The sequence below is a fragment of the Netta rufina genome (genome assembly GCF_964035555.1).
Source record: "Netta rufina genome assembly, chromosome: 4".
Lineage (NCBI taxonomy): Eukaryota > Metazoa > Chordata > Aves > Anseriformes > Anatidae > Netta > Netta rufina.
The window spans coordinates 61666656-61673058 of record NC_140127.1 but is presented as its reverse complement, the minus strand read 5'-3'; positions in this window follow the sequence as shown (position 1 = coordinate 61673058).

Below are 6403 nucleotides of genomic sequence, written 5' to 3'. Positions count from 1 at the left end.
TTTTTTTTTTTTTTTTTTACATATTCATTAGAAAGCAAGAAGATCTGGCTGTATTCTGCAAGTTATTATCACCAAATCAGAGACTTCTACAGGTTGTAAGTAACCTCTCAAAGGCAACAGCAGCTTTGCAGTGACATAAGCCAGCTTGCCCTTTGAGGCTAGGTCCCCTGCCCCACTAAGCAGCAGGTCCTATTTTCCTTGGTGTTCCTCCCATTGTAGATGTGCTTGTGGAAGACCTTGCATCACCCTTGAACATCTCACTAGTTTTAACTTCAGTTCAGGTTTGTCTCTCTTAATGCCGTCCCCGCATGTCCATGTCAGAGGTGAGTATGTCATGCTGGATCTGGCAGCCCCAAAAAGGTGAGGCTGCAGCAACTTCGTGTCTGTGTGTGCAGGATGGAGGCCTGCTAGTGAGAATATGTGTACATGTACATATGTGTGACATGGATTCCTTCAACAGCAGGCCTCAGAAAGCTAACCAGTAGCTGGCCCTTGGATCCCAGTCTCCCCAGTTGCTGGCACCCTCCCCAGGGCTGCAGGCCTACTCGTAGCACAATGGGTATCCCACCTCGACATCAGGGCTGATGGCTTTGCTGGGACAGCCCTAGGAGGAGCCCAGACAAGGGGGTTGATCCTCAGGAGTCCTTGCTTTGTGTTCCTGACTGTCTTTGTGTCCCTGTGCTTCTCCAGGCTTGTGAAGCTTTCATGAGCTGATAGGCTTGGGAGGAGCTGGGCAGGGAATTATTTGCGCTTCCCCTCCCACCATTGTCTCTCTGCTGAGACAATGGCCATGCAGTTGAGCCTTATCACATAACCTAACAGCGTGGGCAATTAATTATTTTACATTCCTCACAGACAGTCCGTCCACCCTCTACACACTTTCTTTCAAGATTTGAGCTCAGTTAGGAGTTCCCAATTTGGCCAAGCCGGACTCCTGCCACAGCTTCAACTTCCCGCACATCTCCAGTTCTGAATCTTTCTTTCCTTCACAAGACTGTTTTTCAACATTTCCTAAGTAGTCATTTCTGACTATCTGCCAGTTCGGATCATAAATTTCCCCACTCTCCTGATTAACATCTAGAAACAGGCCTCTGACTCTGTCAGGGCCAATTCATCCCTAACAAAACACGGCGAAGCTCCACTCCCCAACTGCACCAGGTCACTGAAGGACACATGCTGGTGCCCAACACTAGAACATTTGACTAATATGTATCCTGGGAGGTGGATTTTGCATGGACAGAGACAAAATGTATAAGTGGGGGATGAGGGAGGGACTGGGGGAAGGTGGCAAGAGCCAGTGGGGAACAGGGGCGAGGGAGGGAAGATCTCCCCGAGCAACCCAAATAGGTCCTGTGCCCACCTAGAGTATTTTATCTGAGAGACAAGAGGTAGGGAGGAGGGACAAATGACTGGGAGGCTGTGCAAACACAGTAATGTTTTGTCTCAAAGATCTCTCCTTTTAGATGTTGCTCTGTCCTGGGCTGTTGTGTTGGCCCTTTCATGTTCTGCAGTTCAAAAACAGAACATTTGTCCTGAGATCCTGTCCAGCATTGAACCCCTCATGTGTGTGTGTCCTCATGTTTATTTACACAAAAAGCAGAAGCTGATTTGATAGATTTTATTGATACTGCTTTCCCTCTTTCCTTCTCTTTATTTCTCTTCCTTCCTTCCTTTTCTCCCCTCAACTTCCCACATGCGTCTTGAGATTAGAAGAAGCCACACTACGTCTAGTCAAGTGTGTGTGTAGGGTGATGAAAAGGTCACTGGCAAAATAAGACAAAGTGGTGACATTTGGTCCTCCCACACTCTCTCGATGCGTGAGAACACATAGGAAAAAAATAGTACATTCCGGTTGAGAGAGCAGAATGCTTTATTGAGGAGAGGCAGGCATCGTGCTTGTCAGCATGGCTGATCTACTATTCTCATTTCCCCCATTTAAAGCCCTCAGCAGCGTATGAAACAAAACGAGTAACTTCCATGTGGAAAAAACAGGCTGCTTAGAAGTGATGGAGATGAAAGAGACAGAAAGCCCTCAGTGTGCAGAGTGCAAATAATTACTGGATGATGTCTTTTTACAGGGTAATTTATCACACTCCAGGTACAGCAGCCTGCACCGATGGGCTCGCAGAACCCAGGGTACGACTTGTGTTTGAAGCAGGCCAGGTGACTTTGCAGGTTCAAACCTACATGCTGCAGGGGGACTAACCCCCAAACATGCCATCAGTATGGAAGAACATGTACATATCCACAGCTGTTACAGCGATGGGATATGGTGTTTCTTTCCCCCCAGTGAAAACACGTACCACAGCAGGTGATGCCAGTAGTCTCCCTGCACACCTCTCGGCCTTCATAGGAAAAGTGCTTGAGGGTGTACTGATCGTGAGATTGTATCCTTATTTACAGCAAAAATGAGAATGAAGTGGCCATATTCAGAACACCCACAAAGTACAAAGTCAGTTTTATGAAAAATGCAGGTGTCTGGGCTTGGGAAAGCAACTTCAGAGTGCTTTCTGTCCTATATTTTTTAAACATAAGGATGCTTAAGATCCAAGGGTGTTTCCATTTGAACTGAAATGTCCCCTGGGTGCTTAAACAGGACTGAATTGATGAATTCAAGCATCCATTAGCAACTCAGAGAAGGTGACAATTAAGACATTACTGATTTTTTCAATTAATTAATTCAGGGGGACCTCCTCAAACAAAATTCGGTAGCAATGAATGAACCCACCCATACACACAACACTGTCACTTCCCAGGCCTACTAATTTCTGTAGGATTTTTCAGGATGATCAGAATAAGAGTCACTGAAACTTTACAGATTTGAAAAGCTACAAGTGTCTAAAATAAAAAGATGGAAATGCAACTAAATTCACACATCTTTAAATGCAGAGGTCAGTCGTCCATCTGTATTAGCAGTTGTTCAAGTGATCTACCTAGGCATAGGTCAGGTACAAATTAAATCACCATTCAAAGAAGACAGCTATTTAACACATTGGAACAAGGTCATAAGATAAATGCATCAAACCCTCAGCTCCAGTTGCTTAGAGGAAGCAAAGTCTATCTCTGCACTCACTGCACTATTTAAAGTAGGACGGTGTCGTTGCTGTATGTCCTCAGAGCCCTGCATTCTGCATGCAGACCACACAGGAAAACCCAGAAAGGGCTTAAGAATTTTCAAATAGCTTCTGCGTGCAACAAAGTAGGTAGATAAATGCATGCAATTTGTTTTCCAATAATTGAAAAAATGCCGAAGACAAAAAAACAAGGTGATGAACCATTGCAATATCAGGTTAGCTGACTAAATTATCCAGTTACCTGGTTCATCAGCTAGATTTTATATTGCACTTCAGGAGGAGCCTTGCTGTAGTAAACTGACCTGCAGAGTTAGCAATGTCAGGACACTGTTCTGTACCTCCACACTGAACTTTGCATCACTTGTAAAGGTGCAAAGATGCTACTGCAGAACAGTTTTGCAACGTTGCAAGTGGGAAGTGGGAAAATAATTTATCTTGAGCCTGGTTTACAAATGAAAAGAGGCCTGTGCAATCACTTAGTTTGCTTGTCCATTCCTCCATCTGTCAGTCCCTTCCCTCCCAAAGACTTGTGAATTTATGGGCCAACTTCAACCAAAGTCTAATGGAGTGGGCTGCAGAACTTCTGTTCTTGTTATTTTACTCATGCACATTCATCTAGTTTGGATGGTTTGGGGTTTTGCTTTTTTTTTTTTTTTTTTTTCCCTGCACAGATAAGGTATGTGTTGCTGTGAATGGGAGCTACACCATCCTGTTCAGAGGAGATTAACTCCCTACGGTCTGATACTCAGACTTTAACATACAAAAAAAAGTATTTTGTCATCATAACTAATCTTAAAGAACTTTCAGCAGAAACAAATGCAATCAGTAGAAATTTGTGTCAAGTAACAACAAACTGAGCAAGACAATAACAGCAGGCTGAACAAGGCAGCTGGATAATGGCAACCAGCTGAGAAAAAAAGATTTGGGATAAGAAAGTGCTGGTGTTCAAAGCATCTTCAGACTGCTCACCCAATGAACAAGCTCACGAGTCATTCCTGGTAGTGGATACGGCTTTTGCAGAAGACATGACTGAGACATCTGGGTGCTGAGACACTGAGTTACAAATGCCTTTTTTGCAGCAGCGGGTGTGTGGTTGGACGGCACGCCGCTCTTCACAGCTGTCACTTTGTACTCGCTGTTCTTCGTGTCCCAGCCCATTTATCATTTTATTTTCAGTGTTCATCTCAAACCTTCTCTAAATGTTATGACAGCAGTTACCCTGTGAAACCGGGAAGCTATGAGCAGACTAATCATTGCTATTCCAACAAAAGCCGTGAAAGGAATGATTTCTTTAATTATTGTAACAGCTTCTGCTCTTTTCAGTTCAAATTCCCTTATTCCTAATTTGTGCTAAGCACTGGCAGCTAGCAATTACAGGTGTCCACAGTGATTAGTGGCACCGCATACCATGCTACCATCCTCATCCAGTGCATTATGTTGAAATGATTCTTCATGATTCATAAACTGTGTAGCCTTTGAAGGAGCCTTTCTTCTATCATATGGAAAAAATTACTGCTAGCATAACTAAGCTCAATCCCACTAAAGGCAGTGGCATTGTTTCTATTTCTACCTGAGCACACTTAGACAAGAAATGGAAGCAATTGAAGAACAACCAGGACACAGGCAAACCACACAGTCATAAAATATTTCTATCAAACTTTTTACTCACTGTGGAAGAAACATCTTCTAGAAGCAGGTTTTAACCTCGGGTACCAAAAAGATGCACAACATATTTTTTCTTACCGATGTTTGCAGGTTAATGTTGCTTTGGACTGGTTCTGTCCACGTACTGTACACCACCTCTTATCAGCAAGGGATATTTCTGCTGTGAAAGATTATTTGTGTCCTCAGCCATGTTTTGGGTGCTAGGACTATCTACAGTTGTAATAAAAACTGTTTGTCTGTTTGTTTTGTTTAATAAATAAATAAATACATAAATAAATAAAAAAGGATAAATCAAGCTGTTGAATGACCAGATCTTAAGAACGGCTGGGGGGTGGTTTGTTATCCCTTGCTGGGTCAAAAATAGTACTTCCAGGTAGCAGTGGAAGCTACCTGCTTTTTCTTATTATATACTTAGCTGTGCTAATTCAAGCTAATAAATTATATATAATACAATTCCATTCTTAGAGAAGTCTCCTGCTGCTATACACGGTATCAAAGCAGAGGCTGGCATTCATGTGCCTGAAGTTCTGTCTTCTCATCTTTTACACTCACTTTTTAATCCTCCCAGGGATTCAGTGTAAACTGGCAGAGAAGTGGACACACCTTAACTTAGTATTAATTTAGGCTTACCTTGGAAATTCACATAGCTTGGAGGGCCCCAAATATTGGAGTTTATCAGACATGGCACTTTTAAAAAATGTCATTTTCTGTATAGAAGGCACAAATAGCCATTAACACGGCAGTTCAAGAAGGATGCAGTGAGCACTTTGCTGCAATCTCAGGGAAAATCCTAAATGTACATTTCCTTACTGTTGTGTTGGGGTGCTGACCTCCTGATGCCCTGGTGGGATAAAGGCAGGTTAAGGTGGTTGTCTTGAGGAAGCTGTTTTGAGATTTTTGAGCTCCAGGTGGGTACCCACAAACCTGAGGGGATGCAATACCCTCGTAAAACACACTGCTGTTCACGTCCCTTCATCCTCCCTCATCTCACATTCTCTGTGCTCCTCTCATGCTGTCCCGTTCAGTAAATACCATTTTATCCCTTCTTTGCTGAGGCACCGTTATCGTCTTACTTACTGTGGAAACCCTTTTGTGCCAGGACATCTGCAAGGTGCGAGTACATTCTCACGTTCATACAGAGAAAGAAGCTCCCATTTTCTGAAACACCACAAGCACTTTGCTGGCCTTCCTGCCGCCCCCTCATCTCTGTTTGTCGCTTTACTCAGACTGATCAGGCTGCAAAGTCTTGCTGAAAGGAGGCTTGACATTTCCTCGTCTGTTCCATCCCTCCTGTAGCTCCAGGTGTCACAAAACCAACAGCAAGAACAGCTTCCAGAGAGACTGGGCCTCCACTTTATTTATTTATTTATTAATGAATCAGCATCACATCTGAACGGAAGTAAAAGTTTTTTCAGATCGGGTGCTTTTAAAAAGTTTTAAACTTTTTTATCTGTCCCATTTTTTCTACCCTAAAAAATATTCTGATTTTAGACTTCCTGAAGATGAGTATCTTTAATACCCTGAACAAGCACAGATTGCAATTTTATTGCATAAACTGTTTTTTAAACTAGTTGTTCTGCTCTGTTTTGTTTTTCCAGTGTGGCATTTCCTTAGCTAATGAAATTGAAGAGCAGCAAGCTGGAAACATATGCACAGAAACATTA